General features: G+C 44.4%; 1 long non-coding RNA gene across 1 annotated transcript in view; it reads right to left on the bottom strand.

Moving 5' to 3' along the window:
• Positions 1-300: 300 nt before the first annotated feature.
• Positions 301-17,193, bottom strand: part of LOC142056915 (uncharacterized) — a 191,399-nt gene continuing 174,506 nt past the window's right edge. The window contains exons 4-5 of the long non-coding RNA XR_012660470.1: positions 2,354-2,445; positions 301-524 (exon numbers count right to left, since the gene is read on the bottom strand). This is a non-coding gene — a long non-coding RNA (uncharacterized LOC142056915). The remainder of the gene's footprint in view (positions 525-2,353; positions 2,446-17,193) is intronic.

Genomic DNA, 17,193 nt, shown 5'->3' with positions numbered 1-17,193 from the left:
CTAACTGCAATGTTGCGATGTTTCACTTTGGATTATCCCTTTGACTGAAGGCAGAAGCAATGCAGCAGCTGCTGCAAAGCACAGGACGGTCCCAGCCCCAAGGCTCTGTGGGGGGAGCAGGGCCAGGCAGACCAGGCATCTCTGCTGCCCCAGAGACCCTACAAAGGGCTCTGATCAACCCCTGCACTAGGCGCTGTCTGTTGGGATACAGGGTTAGGGTCACACATCTAGGCCCTTTTCCACTCACCTTATCCTCAAACCCTTGATCAGCAGCAACTCTCTCTGCCACTCAGAAACACTGGGAATAAGGCTGTGCTACCCGGGGTAAAAAGGCCAACTGAAAAAAAAGCACAAAGCAAATCCAACTGTGTTTGAAACAATACAGGAGCAACATAGCACACACTTAAACAAACCACACTTGCACATCAGCCATGCCAGTCCAAAGAGGTACCAACATAGTCTTCGGTTGTCTTCATCACCTGATGTCACCATCCTGGTCACTCCCACTTAAGTTTGTTGTCATCCTGGTGGGGGAAAAAAACCAGGAAGCCTGGACACAAACACATCTCTTGTTGGGCAGCCCCATCTTGCACAGCAGGACCCCACAGCCTGCCAGCAGCCTAAGTCCTCTTGGAGGCAGGTCAGGTCACCTTACCTTACCACCCAGGCCTCTCCCACTCCTGGAGCACTGGTAAAATAACTTCCAGGACCAGCCCCAGCCAAGCACCCTCCCTTAGGGCATGCCAGGTGGACCAGATGCTTGTGATGAGCTGGTGAGGCAGCAATGACCCCCAGCTGTGACCAGAGGAGAGGGGGGGCTGGCCCCCAGCACAAGGCACAGCTGCAGCTTGTGCCCTTGTCCCCTGGTACAGCAGCATTGGCTGGGTACGGCTAACCACAAAGTGGGGCATGCCAGCCCAGGTGGGGATCTGTCTGGCCCTCTCTGATGAGTGCTCACATTATTTTTGCTGTCCCAAATTTCAGTTGCAGGCTAAAGTAGCACTTTTGTGGAAAAGGCTACACAGGGAAGGGTGGGAGGAATTTTTAGGAGAACAGGCAAAAACCAATGCTGCTGCAAGTCTGCTTCAAGGAGGTGTTGCAGCATCTTGCTAGGGATATCTGAGTTTCCAGATTTGGGTGACACAGGTCCACCACTACAGATGAGACCCTATGTTTAAATGCTTCCCCTGCGGAACACAATTTGGTTTGTGTGCTTCTGCTGTTGCTTTTGTAAATCAGAAGGGAGGAATCAGTTCTTGTTTCCAGGACTTTTAGAGCAACCGTCATTCAAACCCTCCCCTGGTTTGTTGACACTGACATTGTTTCTGCTGCGTTACTAATACAAGAGTGTTCACACCAGGTAATAAGATAATGCAAAAGTACTTGGCTAAATTCTGATTCTCCTGCTTGCCAAGCTGTTATACAAACTAAAGGACATATGACATGGACACAGTGGATGTGGATAGTCTAAATGAAACTGAGACCTGGCGCTGCAGTTACCTTCTTCCTTAGGGTGGTTCTGCTTCACTATCTCCAGCCATCATCCTGCTGTGGGTACTGGAAGGGAGTATCTGTGTTTGGATTGCCTTGCTTGACAGCACTGCAAACGAACCCTCCTCAGTCACCCCATAAAAATGTTCCTGTTTGATCTCTGGAGCAGCAGCAGCAGCAGACATACTCACCTCAGTTCCTCATTTCTTACAGCTGGGAAGAAAAGCAGGGCTAAACATCTCTGCCATTAAGTGTCACTGTTGCGGCTATTCTGTGATCTGGAGTCAGACTGCTGTTTGCATGGCCTGGGTGAATGCTTAGAGTCTGCCAACACAGATCTGTGTGGCATCAATTGCCCCTGCTGGCACCGTACTGGGAAACTGAGCAACCCTGGAAGAGCCACAAGGAGCAGCTAGCACCCGGCCCTGCCAAGGTCTTTGTTGCCGGCATTCTTATTGCTTGCCATTGGAAATTTGCCTTGTCGGGTACCCTGCAGGGGATTTTTGGCCCAGGAGTTGGCAGATTTTTTGCTTTACAAAGGACCATGCTACTGGGCCATGCCGCCATCCATCTGTGCATGCAATGTGCTGCCTGTTGTTGAGGATGGAGATTTCTCATTGCTGGAAAGCAAAGATACTAGAGTGCCTTCCTTTTTCCCCCCCTCACTTTGATTTCATGGGATTGCTTTTTTTCCAAAACTGTGAGCAAAATGTACAACAATGTAAAAAACATGGTGTCTTTTTTCACTTTTCCCCCCTGAACAGTTTAGAGGGATTTTTTTTCAGTTCATAGCAGAGGAATTTGGCCCAATTTCCTTGTAAATAAAATGCTGGATTGAAAGCATATTTGTGTCTCCACTCACAAGTAGTACACGAGCAGCAGGATCACAGGGCTGATGTAGTATGGAATCCCATTTCTAAACAGAAGAGTAGCATCCAGCAGAGTTGTTGAAGCCTAGATAAAAACAAAACATTAAGGTGGAATCAAGCAAGTTAGACCAACAATACAAAAGCAATAATGAATTACTTATAAAAAGTCAGAATCTGGAAAACTGTCCGCTGTTTAAACATCATTATGGCTTTTTAGTCACTTGTTCATGTAATATGTTAACAAACTGAAACTGTTCTTTTTTGATGGCCATGGGAACTAGATCATGTCATAGATGGCAGCTGTGTTAATTAATCCATGCCAGCAGCCTGTCTGCTGAGATGATAGCAATCTTCCTTCAAAACTCCTACAGCTGTGCTGATTTTGTATAGGAACTTCAACAGAAGTCCCCCAAAAGAGGGAAGGAACTACCAGAGTTTTGTAGCCTTAAAAAAAGTCAACAGAAATCTCCATCAAATAACTTCAAACACCTAATAATTCATGGTGCTGTTTTTCTCAGTACATTTATGAAGCATCTGGCTGTTATACTAACATAAAGTGCTATTCCACCATACCAGGAAGCTTTCTGAAATCATAAGACCCTCTTATAGTTCTAATTCCTCTGTCTCAAAACCACTACGTCGAGTTTCTATCAGTTTAAACTTATTTTTTGCCAAAATACGTTATGTGTCAGAGGATCACGATCAAGACATTTCAGATGCCTTAGTTTCCTTTTGGCAAACTTCTGGAAGGACTAAGTATGTAATCCAAAATCATCAATTAGAGAAATTAACTTGAAAATTCTTTGCTTCTAAAAATGCCCATTCCCCTTTGTTTGTAGGACTGCAGGAGCTGTTAACCTCTGGCAGTGCTATTATAAACGTTGCAGATCTGAAACCCCCCTCTATAAATTTAGCTCATGACCTGAGGTTAACAAAATACTTGAAACAAAATTTCAGTAACCTACAGTCCTGTTTCAGTGGCCTCCAGAACAGGGTGGGTTTCTGCAGATTACTGGAAGGCTACTCAGGCTGTGCATGGTGCCAAAATCAAACTGATCAATACAATTGAATGTTTGTAGACTTCATAAATTCAGGCATAATTCAAGCACTTCTCAGTCAGGGGGTAGATGGAAACTGCACTGATAACATTTACCACATTTTACTGACACCCAAACCAACTCTGTAAAGAACTCTAACCTGGAGACTGGAACCAAAACAGTGGCAAAGGTCAGAGCTTGGCATATACTAAGCAGCCCATCTTTTCAGCATCTTAATACTGTACACTGGAAGTGATGGCCAGTATCTAAATTCTTGGGCTCTCAGTTGCCCCTGGAAGATCCTCTTTTTTTCCCATGGAATTTATGGAAGACCTATTGTCTTCTGAGTTGCACCTGAATCAGTTCTTTCAAACTGATGGATGAAGACCTCACTTTGAGAGCAGATCAACTCTCCGCACTGTACTGCCATGAGCAGCCTAGGCAGGGACTATTACTGTGGCTGGGTCTGTCATGCCGTGCACTCTGCACATGTTCTGTGGTCACTTGCAGCACCTCCACCTCAGGCAGGGGATCTGGATCACGAAGAGGCACTCGCATTTTTAGGGTACCTTCTCCGTGGTTCCATGATGAGTCATGTCCTCTTTTGTACATGTTTCACTGATTAAGAATAATAGTTCTGTCATATGGCCCTTTCCACTTCTACAAAAGCTACCAGGTCAGTTACTTTTCAATGCCATCCAGCATTCAAAAACATAAACAACAAAAGGGAAGGCAAAGTGGTTTCGGTCTGGAGGCTTTCCAGGGTCTGCAACAAGCTTTAAAGCAGATGTTTAGCGTATTGGCTGTCGTGAATATTGCTCCATTGCAACAACACAAGAGAAAGCAAGTGCTAGTGAGAGTGGGACCACCCCATCTGCAGGAAATCTCAGCCTCTTTTATGTCAAAAGATGCGGACACTCATCAGGTTTCCCACCCTCTTTTGCCATTTATTTGCCCAGTGTTATGGAGGAGTTAACTCTAATGTGAATCTTAGCCACATAACATGGTGTAAGTGAATATAGTGCCATGTAGCTGTAAACGAGACTCCGCGTGATACTGCCTGTCACTGAGTGTGGAAATGAGATGTGTATAATCACCAGAGACGTATTCTATGCATTCAGTCATAAATAATTAAGACTAACCTGCCTCTTCAGCCCACTGAAAGAAGATAATGTAATTTGGCTCAGGGTTGGGGAGTTTTCATTTCCCTTTGGTGTAGCTTCAAAAAGCCTTATAAATGCATTGCGCTGAAAAAATCACCTGAGGATAACCCCAGCAAACAAACCAATTCTTACACCTGAGTCTCCCAGGCAGGGACTGTAATTAGGATAACAATCCGTGAGACAAAAAATTATATAGTAACGAATAGTAATTGCTCACTGGGAAGGATGTGGATCAGGAGACAAAGGGAGAGGTTGAATAAATTGAATCCTTTAACCGTTCAGAGAGGGCGGTGGGAGGATAAGAGCAGAAACAGAAACACATTTAGGATTCAGTTCTCAAGGGAGACTGTAACTGGTTTGTTAGCAGAAATGCACTCCCACTCAGCATGCTGCTGAAACCATACAGAACCTGGTGCACCTGCATTTTTCAGTGCACAATTGTCTTTTGCAGTCGCAGCCTCCTGATATGCTATTCCTAATTCTAGCAAGTCAGAAAAAAATTTCTGAGCATACACTGGTATTTCTGAGCATGCATCTGTTGTACACTCTTGAAACGCTGAAATTCCTGTAACGTAACATAGATATTTGTGAGTATTTTTCCACAGCACAACTGGGAAATGTGACCTTTTCAGATAGACACATTCCACCATGCTGTAGCCAGCTGAGAAATTCTAGCAATTCCACGATATTACCACACCAATTTAAAATTGAATATTTATGTGGGTAGCTATCTTCCTTTCCCTTCTTTTCCATTCTTATCTGCACATGCTCAGCTCTCAAAAAATTTACTTTTTTTGTTTTTCCAACCTTCTTTTCTCAGACTATTCTAGATTATGATCTGCACAGCTTTATGTGTGCTCAAGGTTTTAAAACATTCACCACAGTTTCAGGTGCCTGTAAACCTTACTGTGAAAGGCAATACTGAATATTGTATTGAAGACAGCATATTTGATTTTTGCCTTTTGGTAAACTACTGACCTTTATTCCTGCACAAGTGCTTGCTCTCACTAACAAAGCCAAGACAGATGTCACGTGGCCCTGTGGTCTTATCGAAAAGTCCACTACTGTCACTCTGATGAGCTAAGGGGAGTGGATGAGATGGTTGATGTTTATGTGGATTCCTGAGAGGAATAAAAGAAGCCTGATTTGCCTGCAGAGTTGGACTTTACCTGATTATTTCTGCATATTTCCTCCTGCTTTTGCTTGTTGTTTCCCTTGCCCTTTTTTATTTTTTATGTTTCTCTCTGCTTCATGTTTCAAGTCTCTTTTTGGTTGGGTGCTACATGTGAAGGAGAGTCAGGCTAATAACAGGACTGCATATTTGTCAATCACTAACTCTTTCATTGAACAAAGCAACTGAACTATTAGAAGCAAATTAATGATAACATTCACCATTAGGTGTCAAAGCTGGGGCCGTAATTATTATTTCGTTTACTGGAAACCTAAAAAGTAGGAAAGGACAGAGTTATTTGACCTACACTTAATGCAGAGGGTCAAGTGGTAGAAATTTGAGGGCAGTGCTCAGTTAATTGGCAATTTTAGCTACACTGAAGCCCCCCCCGACCCAAGGTTCCTATTTAAAATTTAGATACTGCTTAAAATATATCCTAGAAGTATGAGTTTTGATGTAGCCAGGTCCTTTCAGGAGTTAAGAATACCCTACCACCACGGGAATTTTTCCTTACTGTGGCAGTAGCTGAAATTCAGCCTTGAGCTTCACCCATCAGATAAACTTTCTCTCACTCATTCCTGCTTCCTCCTACTTACTCCACAGATTGCTATGCACTTGGTCTATCAGGAGTTCCTCTTTGACACTTCCACCTCTACTTCCCCCAAGTCCATGGTACGTACAAATCTTCCTAGTCCAAATATTCTCATGCCTGCATCTCATGGTATTTTGGTCTCTGCTAGCATGACTCATTCCTTAGTGTTGAATTCCTCACAGTGAAGCTGAGCCTCATTCTGTGTTGTACAAATTGCAACTACTTAAAGCATGAGGATGAAAAATACTTCTGTGTGTATTTTGAGGCAAAACTGCTGATTGGTGCACAGTCCTCAAATATCATGATGGCAGCTGAGAATGCCCAAAACAGACAATACAGTCTGAAAACATGTGAAGTATTTACTCTTGAAGAAAGATCCCAGGTATTAACCAATTTGGGAAACAGTTGACTTTTCTCTCTTTCCGATTTCATTTTTTCTTTGCTTTACACTTGTTTAACACTGGGTTGTTGCATCTCTACAATATTGCAATGCAAAAAAAAAAAAAAGTGAGTCTAAGCTGAACTTTCAGGTTCTACACTCTTCACCTTGGAAGAAGGTGAAGACTTGCCTTGGTATGGTATGGGCTGCCTCCTGGAGCACCTGCTTGTTAACATTTACTAAACATTTTAGACCTGACATTCCATATATAGGGAGCTCCAGGTAGGCTCACCATGTCTGGCCAAGGCAGATGAAGCCTTACCAGAGCAAAGATCCAAATCAGACTCTCCCTGCAGCTTTTGTCACAGGAGGACAGTAATTTGCAGCATTCAAACCAGACAAAACCTGTTTTAACACTTACAAGGTATTACTTTTAGCCAGACACCTCATTAGTAACAAGGGAAATAATTATTTTATTCTTTTCCCAAAACCTATCCCCCCCCGTCCTTTATACTGCTTAGCATACCCTGAACCCTGTTCATTTGCTCCCTTTTGTCCACACAGCCTTAGGCCAGAAAGGAAAAAAAAATACTCTATAGCCTGATCAAGGAGAGTGTTCCAGTGAAAATCAAGTTTCTGTGCTTTGTTCGGAAATAAAGAATTAGGAGAGTTTTTGTAAATATTCACTTACGGCAACTGTGGCCTGAGAGCCAAGGGAGAAACAGTTTAAAGGGTGTTGTCATTCGATGGCCTAGAAATAATCTGCAATGCAGAAATCATTTGCTGTGAGGTTATTTTAAGATTACTGGGTGTTCACTGTTGAATTAGCCAATTTATCAACATTTCATATCCAGAAAATGAGCCTGACAGAGTTGTGGAGCGTCTGTTACAAGAAACCCCTCCAAACCAAACCCTTTCTCTCCCTGTTCAGTGAAATGCTACTTATTTCTCTGCTTCTACACTATTTTTTTTTTTTTAGAAAATACCTAGGATTTCAGTGGGTATCAGAGACTTGGATTTCAACTCTTGGATGCATCTGGGGAAGAGAAAAAAAAAAAAAAACAGAGAGGGGCCTGGCAGTTTGGGTGGTATTAAAAAAAAAGTATTCAGGCAGAGTGTAGTGAGAATAGTGGTTTGAAAATACAGCCCTGAAGGAAGAGTCTCCAGAGAAACAATGGGAAAGGAATAAATAAAAAGAAAGTTATAAATTCATCTATTTGCTCTTCCCTGACCCTTGCTTTTACTCCTCTTCACAGCAACTACCCTGGGAAAGGGACAATGCTTTCCCCTGTCACAATATTGAGAAAAATTGAAATGGGGAAGAAAGACCACCAGATGCTTTATTGTCTTAGGCGTTTCCACATAATTAGCTGGGAATAAAGGTCCTCTGCACGGTTTCATTGCATTGAATGAACTTGGATATTGCTACACAGTAGTGTGTTTTATGATTCATGCTCTGTTATCCAGTGGCTTTTTGAAAACTGCCAGCTACTTTATCACTGACGGCCTACAACTTAAAATGCAGCAATGCAAAGTTAACTGTGCATGACAGATGTCCATGAAATTGTTTAACACACGCACGCATGCACACACCACACACACACACACACACACCCCCACACCCCCCTCACAAAGCTGTCTCTTGGCCTCCTACTTTTTCCTGTGTCCCTCTCTGCATGGTCAGTGTCAGTTTTAAGTAGAAATAAAACCTGGATACTGCAGAAGAAATTGCGAGTGCATGGTGAGGATGACAGGTTGCTGCAGGAATCGTGCTCTGCCAGCAAACTTTCCAGAGAGGTTGTGAGAATCACAAAGCCAGCTCCTCTGAGTGTGCTGAGAGGGGGCATTGGCTCCTCTCCTCTCCCGCACACTCCCTTCTTGCAGGTCTCCTGAAGATAGGAAGCTTGTGGGTGATGTTGAAGTTCTCGCTGGATTTTCAAAACCACCAGGGTTTTACCTCAGGACCCTCACTTCCAGAGAAGAAACTCATGAGGCATAATCTTCCTGCCATTGACTTCCATGGCAGAGGATTAGGATCACAGGGTCTACAAAATCTTCACATGAGGTGTTCCTCCTCTGAGGAGAACAGGGTGTGCCCTCAGTGGAATTACTGCCTGTATAAACTGGGCCAAGAGAAACAGACCCTCAGAGAAGGACTAAGTGTAGGGCATGCAGAGAGGAGTTCTCCACAGCTCTGTGCAGGGAGCATGGGTCCATCCCTGTTCCCCAACCTGCTTGTCAAGCACTGTGGCATAAAGCAAGAGGGGGTGAGCATATCCCTCTCCTTTCTCTGCCTTCCATGAACAGCTCTATTGATTGCCATTGGGTTATTAGCATGGGAAGGTGGTGCCCAGTGTGAATGCAAGTGACAGCAGTGAGCCAAAAGAAAGGAAATGGGGAATTGGCTCCCCTCAGAAAGAGAGGCGAGAAGTCCCCTGACCCTGCTTGGACTTTGTATTCTGGAAGGGATGAAGGCATTCCCCAATATGTACTGGCTGCTCCAACAGGCAGGAAGTAAACCATGATAAACTTTCCCAGTGCTCAGCAAATGGAGGCTGGGGAGGCACAGGAGAGCATCAAATGAGTCTGTCACATCACAAAAAACATCTACAATAAAATAACATGCAAAAAAACATCAAAACCAATAACAAAACAGAGAGGTTTCTGCTTTCCATTTTCTTATGTCTAAAGAACCACATGATTCACTCCTGTTTAACTTCAAGGTATTTTGCACGGAAAGCAATAATTCTGCTGTAGGGAATATTAGGCCAAATTCTCTGCCATCAAGGAAGCATAATTCTGTTTTCTCAGAGGTGGCCCAACTTCTTCTGCTCAGTGATTTGGGCTTGTGCCTTATGGACATTAAAAGCAGCATAAAACTCAGTCTCCAGTAAATTACACCTAAGTCCAGACCAAAGAGCACGGTCATGATTCACAGCAGACCTTGCTGTAACTTCTAGAGGGCATTTCAGCATGGCAACCAAAAGCCTGGAGTGACAGGTGTCACTGATGCAATTTGCCCATGAGATTTCTTTTTAACGGGTATTTTTTCCCCTCTGACACCCACTAGCAACTCAGACTTATTTTCAGTTGTCCAAGTAACCAGTTCCATCTTTCACGCTCAGGGCTAAGTAAAGCTTATCGGATAAAAGGCAGACAAGATCCTCCAGAAATGTCAAGAAAATTATGTGCTTTTGATCTTTACTAGGGGAAACAAATGCCACAGCTCACTGTCAAAGTTTTCGCTCCTTCAACACAGCACAAAGCAGCTCAGTGGGGTGCCAATTAAGCTCAGCGGATGCCGTGTGTGTTTCTGTATGTCTGCATGCCTGCCTGTGTGTGTGTGCGTGTGGCCGGTGGGTGGCCTGCTCAACATTTTGGTGGATGTTTCATTCCCACCCCTTTTACTACGACCCTGGTCAGGCCACTTTTATGCCAGTGACAGCTTCATGAAGCACAAAACATGGAGCAATACATGGCATGAAATTGGCAACAAAGCCGAGCAAAAGAAGGAACAATTCTCTGGCAGGATGTGATCACAATATGGCTGATTGGATCTGGAAGCAGATGCCAGCAGCGGGTATTGTCCCAGTGACTGAAAAGACATGACCCCCGAGGTACAGAAGACAACGAGGCCCTCCTTATGAACCATAGGGGGAGGGGAGAAGAGGTGAAACCAATGAATAAATCAAGCGATGGAAACAGGGGAGAAAAGAAAATGCTAAAGAGGACTTTTATGGGGGACGGGGGCAGCTCAATATGCAAGAGCACTGCCTCCCCAGCTAGCTGAACACTTGCTCAGACAATGGCTTTTTAACAGATGGGAGCCCTGCTGAAAGGGGCCAAGTTTTGTGCAGTTGAGAATCCCTGTTTGTTTAGTCTGCTGCTCAGGCAGGTGTCTGAAGAAAGGCAATCCAGCAGGTTAAGTGTCTCAGGGGCAGTTTAAGACAGGCAAGCCGGTGTATTGATGAGGACTGGTTTTATTGGCAGGGGACTGATCTTGTTAGACTTGTTTGGAAAGCCCTCAGGAAGGAGAGGAGACACCTCTTTTCTCCTTTCCTTCTAAGGACAGATTTTCTCCATCTGGACAATCAGGCCCCAGTAATAAACCCTACCAGTAAGGCTGCTTCGTGTCACAGGTACCGACAGAGCACGAAACATTGCAGCTTGTAATGTCACAACTCTGTGCTCCTACACACATTCATTCTTTTCCTCCTTTCCTACAATACATTTGAGAACCCAGCTGTTTGCACTATGGTTTTCTGAATGGGCTTCTTCATCTATTTCAGCATTTACTACAGATCATTGAAATTCGACTCACACGGCTCCTGACCTCAGCGATGTGCAATTCTCCTCTGCAGTGACAGAGATGCTGCCATTCTCCTCAGTTAACGATGACATCCAGCTAAAAGGCCTGGTGAGCTTGGTTTTCCTCAGTCCCATAAGCATGCAGACACCAACCACCACAAACATACAGGATAGGGACACCCCAGCATGGAAGCACGGCTGTGTGTGTGGGACCAGCCCAGAGGAGATGAAAGCCTCACTCACTCACAAGGTACTTGCTTCCACACTGAATAAGAAAGTGAACGTTGTGAGAAGGCCAGTGCCAGAGGATGCTGCTCTGAGGACACCTCCAGCAGGGTTACAGCCCTAAGCAAGGCAGCAAGCAGCTGTGGGCATGGCTTCTCCTTGCACTAGGAGAAATGGCACTAATTGCAAAATCCTGACCTGTGCCTGGTGTGGGCAGGCAGCACAGCAAGCCAGCTGCTCATGCAGCCAACGTGCCTTTCTCCCTGCCCACAAACAGCCTCTGATAACACTAGCCCCCCAGTCTTTCACAGAAGAAACTGCCCTCTTTGATGAACCACAAAGTATTTGGTGATATACTTGCTGACATCCAAGATGAGAAAATTTTCTTGCATGACCCTACCCAAAATGACAAACTTATTACAACATGGATCACAAATATTCCATGTGCATGGAGCACAAAGCACAAGATGTGCAAGGAACAAAGCGTGGGGGGGAAGGGAAGGGACATCACTGCTCTGTGCTCCCATTCCCCTCTTGCCCTCCATACCGTTTCTCTACTTAAAATGCAAGGGCAGTTAGTATTGGTAAGAGCATGGATTCTACAAGCCCAGTAAAACTTCCATCCTGATCCAGGTATTTCTAGATATTCTTCCTCTCAGGAGTGTGGGGCAGTGGCATTTCCTATGCTGTTTTACCTCCTTATTTGCTCTGAAACTTCTCTGTAGTCATGATTCACATTGGGAACAAAAGCATTGCTCTAATTTTACCTAAGCAGGCCTCCAAAGGATAAATAAGACTCATTACTTTTAGGGTCTGGAGGTAGCACCAAGGTTGCATGACTAAACCAGTGCCTTTCTGCCCATGGCCGCTCTTGCAATCCATCCTTCACCTCCAGGTCTGTTTTCAAAAGAGGTAGGTGAAAGCTTGTTTCCTATATATATGGAGTTGCTGCATGGCTACTGAGCCCACCCACAAGAGATCTGCAAAGAAATGTGAAAGCAGTACTCACTATATTGAACGCTTCATCTCCCCCTTTCTGCTTTTCTTAAAAAAACCCAAAACCTTTCTTTGGCTGGATCAGGTTAAACAGCATAAAAAATTAACCTCCACACACAGCTGCACATGCAATTGCATCTTTGATATCTATTTTCTGGCACTGGAAACTTGGGTCTTGAACTAGCAACCTAGATTCTAGTCAGGTTGCCTAGCTGTTTAGCCTAGACAAAGAAAATAACTTTCTAGTTATTTTCCAGCTTGCAAAGCCTCTTATTTGAATGTTTTTGATACAAAGTTAAACATTTTTCTTCAAAGCTCCTAAAGACAATACTAATGCTCTTCTGAATTTGCCTCTTCCCATTTAGTTATCTTGGTACTATTCATTTTTAGAGGCTTAAAGTGGAGTTTATGCGACATTAGTATTCATAGGCACATGCTAATTTACTCTTATGTTCGGATACCTAAGTGGGTTTTTTCAGATGAAACAGAGGGGATTAGATCTAGATCACTTGCTCTGAAGAAAAGGCGTAGCATGCCTCAACTTTCTATTCTTTTCAACACAGTATCAATTACCAAAACTAGGAAAAAAAAAACCCTGTTCCAGTCTTGGCAAGAGAGAAGATATTGTATCCTGGTATGAGAAAGTCACAAAGTCCCCAACCCCTTCCCGCCACCCTCCTCTCTCTGCAGGGATGAGGGACTATCACCACTGATCCCTAATGCCACTCCTGGTTCCTCGGGTTTGCACTTTTGGGGAGGCCCTGGATGCACTCCAAGCCCTTGGCGTGGGGTTGGCTGCAGCCGCCACTGCTTCGGTAGGTGGGCTGGCTGACCACCGAGGCACCAGACCCAAGGCTTGAGCTCTGTCTGTCGACTGTGAGCTGCTGCAGCTGGAGGGAAGGCAGTGGTTTGGGTCTGCCTCAGCCAGCCAGCGCTTGGGGAGTCACCCTCGGGGAGGGGAGCACACACTAAGGTCAGCATGTCCTTTGCCTCGGTTTCACAGCCATGGAAATCTGCTTCAATCTACAAAAGTGGTTGAAGGAGAAACTCAGAACAAAAACTTTTTTTAAATGTTCAAAAGCATATGGTTGGAGGGGAAACACGCTGCCTTTTTGATTCTGTTTTCATGTTAGAATCCAGATTTTTAAACATTATTACTGTTAAGCATCTTAACATTTGAAAGTAAACCCAAATTTTCATCACTTTTTCCGGTATTTTCTGTTTGGAAACAAGAGAATTACGTCCCTAAAATCCATTTATATTGGGAATTTGATTTGGAATATGTAATCCTCCGTGCGACGATAAGGCAGTTGGGCGGGGTATGGGCCCCGTTCCCCTCCCGCAGAGCCCCACCGCACGCAGCAGAGCGCGCCTGTGGCCTCGCACAAACACCGGCAGCCCAGAGGCGCTCCTGGGCCGGCTTTGATGTTGCGTTTCTTTCTGATGCCCTCCAGCGGCCAAGGCAGTACTGCTGCCAGGTTTGCTGGGCTGCAGCTTCCAAGGGAGTGCTTAGGCAGCCGGGGCAGATGGAGCTGGAGAGGCAGGCAATTCAGCAAGGTCATCTTCAGACTGCTGTATGGGAATGGCCAGGAAGGAAAAGGTTTCATTCTGGGCGTGCTTTTTTTCCAGTCACAGATATTCGCTATTTCTTGCCCCCTTAGGAAGGAGGAGGAGATGAAACTATCTCAAGAGGTCAGAACTCACTGTGGGGTAAAAACAAGGTCAAGTGAGTACCTGTAGCTGCATGCCATTACTTGAAATGCATAAATATAAACTACTCATAGGTTTATGAGAATATATCAAAGCCATTTGGAGGTGCTAATTACCTGACACCATATCTCAGGTCCAGTACGATTTTTAATGGCTATTTTATATTTTGCCCTAACCGTGCCACTAATTCGCATCAATAGAAGCCACATAAGAACATGGAAAGGCCTTTCCAGACAATAACTTTATACTAACTAAGTAAACCAAAGAAATGCAACATCTTCACTCACCCCAAAGGATGACTGCCTGGCCAGACAACCAGGACCGGGGTCAATCAGACATCAAGGTTACATCAAGATAAGTGCATTAAGCAGTGAGAGGACACAATCCTGGGCATGGCAATGCAGTTGTCGGCCCCAACAAACAGCTACGCCTTTCCCTGACAAAATTTTGGCCCATGCCAATCAGCACCTTCTTTAAAGATGCTCAGGCACAATTCCAGAGGGTGCATGTCCATACCTGGGATCACTCACAATAAGCAATGTGTGTGCTTCACCCTGCCCTGGAAGCTAAGAGGATTTACAAGCAAAGCTGCAAGCTGTTCCTCACCACTGGCCTCTGTGACTGCCAACACCCCAGGGCATGTTTAATTGTGTCGTCTTGTGTAACCCAAAGATCCACTTTCTCTTGGGACTCGGAAATTATGGCTGTAGCTTGGCATCAAACTTTAAGGACGCTGCATTGCTTGCTTTATATCAAGTTGCAATACAATTTATTATATAACACACACAAAAGCAGGGACTGCAAAGTCTGTCATTCCTGAGAGAGGAAGTTTTGGTTTTAAAGCTGCACAGACAAATTCTGATACAACCTTTAACCATCATGACTACCTGAGACCTTCACAAGTATTACTGAATTCAATTCTGTAAAGTCCTCATGAAAAGCTGTAGTTTTAGTGCACTCATTTCATACATAGGAAACAGGCACCGGGAGATTCAGATGAAGACTACTCACCCTTTCATTTTTTTTTTATCAATTTGAAATATTTCTGCTTGTTTTTTTTCCAGAACTTACTGGAAAAAGTAGGGCAATTCTATCAGAAGCATTACATCCCATCTCAGGTCACAGATCCTTTTTTTTTTTTTCTTTTTTCTTTTTTCTTTTTCTTGGTGGCTCCCACGAACCCACTGTCCACCTCCCTGTCTTGGCTCCCGCTCACTCCCTTGCCTGAGCAGTTCATGCCCTGCTACCAACCACCTCCTCTTGCTCCTTCTTGCAGTCTCAGTCTCTTCAACTCCAGATTCTTGTTTCTGTCTGCTGCTTCCCTTGTCCCTCCCTCACAGAAGTCATGGGGCACTGAAGGCCCCAAATGCACAGGGGATGTACGTTACCTGCTCCAGGTTGCTGTGCCCAGATGGGAATAGCAGGTAAAGGGAAAGCTTTGCTCTTAGTTTTGTTTACATTTAGTCTTGGACTCAAGCCCAGGAAGGACAGATACCACAATGAAACCTGATTTTCTATTTACTGAACAAAATATATATTTCACTCACCTTTCCATTAGAAATGTACAATCTGTTTAGGTTGAAACTTCACACAGTATTCAGGCATCTAACACAGAAAAGTTGCTTTAGGGCAGCCGGGTGCAGAGAAAAAGCTGGTCCTGAGAGCCTTCACAATGGGCCTACTCCTTCTGGGATTTCTCTCCAACAGCTGGGATTTGCCTGTAGCCACTGAAACCCACTTTTGGGAACAAACTGATTATCAATGCTACTCTTGTTTAGGTAAAAAGGTCCCTGGCTTGTTAAAATAAAGCATATAGAAGGTTAAAATGTGTAAGAAAAAAACAAAGGAGGGAAAAAAAAGAAAAAGTGTCACTTAATGTGACTGGAACTGCAGTCCTGCCAGCCCTCAACATTTTACTGTGAGTTTCATGAAATACTCTAGTTAGTGAAATAGTCCAGCAGAGGCTGGACTGCACAAATGCCTCAGGTTTTCCATGGAAGAGCAAACCAGAATATCTCAGTCCTTCACACAGCACAGAGAAGCTTGAAATCACCACCCCCAGGCACAGGAACAGCTTCAAAACCAAAAGGCCCTTTCTCCACTTCCCAATTTGTGATTTCTGAAAAGCTTGCCATTTCTAAACCAGCTTCATATTGCTTTGATCTCTGCTTGCGCAAGGCTTGGAGCTGCAGATCCAAGTAGGGACCACCTGTCTTGTGACTTTGCATATGAATGATGCAAATATTTCTGTTCATGAACCTGTTAAAAAGCAAGTGGGAACTTAGGTCCCCCAGAAACCAGTGTGGCACATGCTAGTAGACACAGCAAGCCTGCCCAGCTGACCTCCTCTGGGCTGGGAAGGCTCATCTCCTTAGACATCCAGGGCCCCGTCTGCCTGGGTTAGCAATGTCTGCTGACTGGTGTTGAAACACAGAATGGACTGAATACGTTGTCCCCTTTGTAAACTGGTTTAAATGGACAGTGTGCTTGACATACTGGAGCTTCTGTCTCTGCTTATTTAGCAAGGAACGCTCTCTTAATTTCTTATTGTGGCACACAAGATTTAGTGCAGATCCTTTAATTTAAATGTCAGAATGTGAGCAGTAATTTATTTCCATAAAACGAAAAGCAATAAAGTCAAATATATTAAGCGCTGGCTGTGAGAGCTCAGATTATACAATTTATAATTGTACAAAACACAAACAGCAAAAAACTACCCACAAAGGATGAGTTATTATCACTCGCTTAAGTGTTTGATTCAGAGCTGGTGAAAGCAGTTGCAAGAAGAAGAAAAAAAAAAAAAAAGGAGAAACCAAAGCACATGGGACACTGAAAGGCCCTTAGTGACAGCCAAACGTGGGGAGCAGGAGCAGCTGAGGTGTCCCTACACCTGCCAGCCTTCCCAAGGGCCAGAACTGAGGACAAAACCACCAGAAAAGCCATTCAGAAATTATGCTTTATACCATGGTTTGAACTATTACAAAACCCACTGAAGCAGAACTACAGAAACAAAAATTTGGTGGCTGCAAACTCTCTGCCAAGCCTCCCTACTTTCATGGCTGAACCTTATGCTATGTGCTGTGGAAAGGCTAAGGATGAATTTGCCCTCTGTGCCTTTTCTGGAGAGCAAGCTACAGACCCTCCCAGGTCCACACTGTCATTGGGGTTGGCATGTACTGGTGCATGCTATTTTGTTTTTTCCCCTTTGACATAGTAGAGGATGGAGAAGGCTATAGAATCATAGAATGATTT

The sequence above is a fragment of the Phalacrocorax aristotelis genome, chromosome 4, assembly GCF_949628215.1.
Source record: "Phalacrocorax aristotelis chromosome 4, bGulAri2.1, whole genome shotgun sequence".
Classification (NCBI taxonomy): Eukaryota; Metazoa; Chordata; class Aves; order Suliformes; family Phalacrocoracidae; genus Phalacrocorax; species Phalacrocorax aristotelis.
This window is presented reverse-complemented; position numbering and strand designations above follow the sequence as displayed.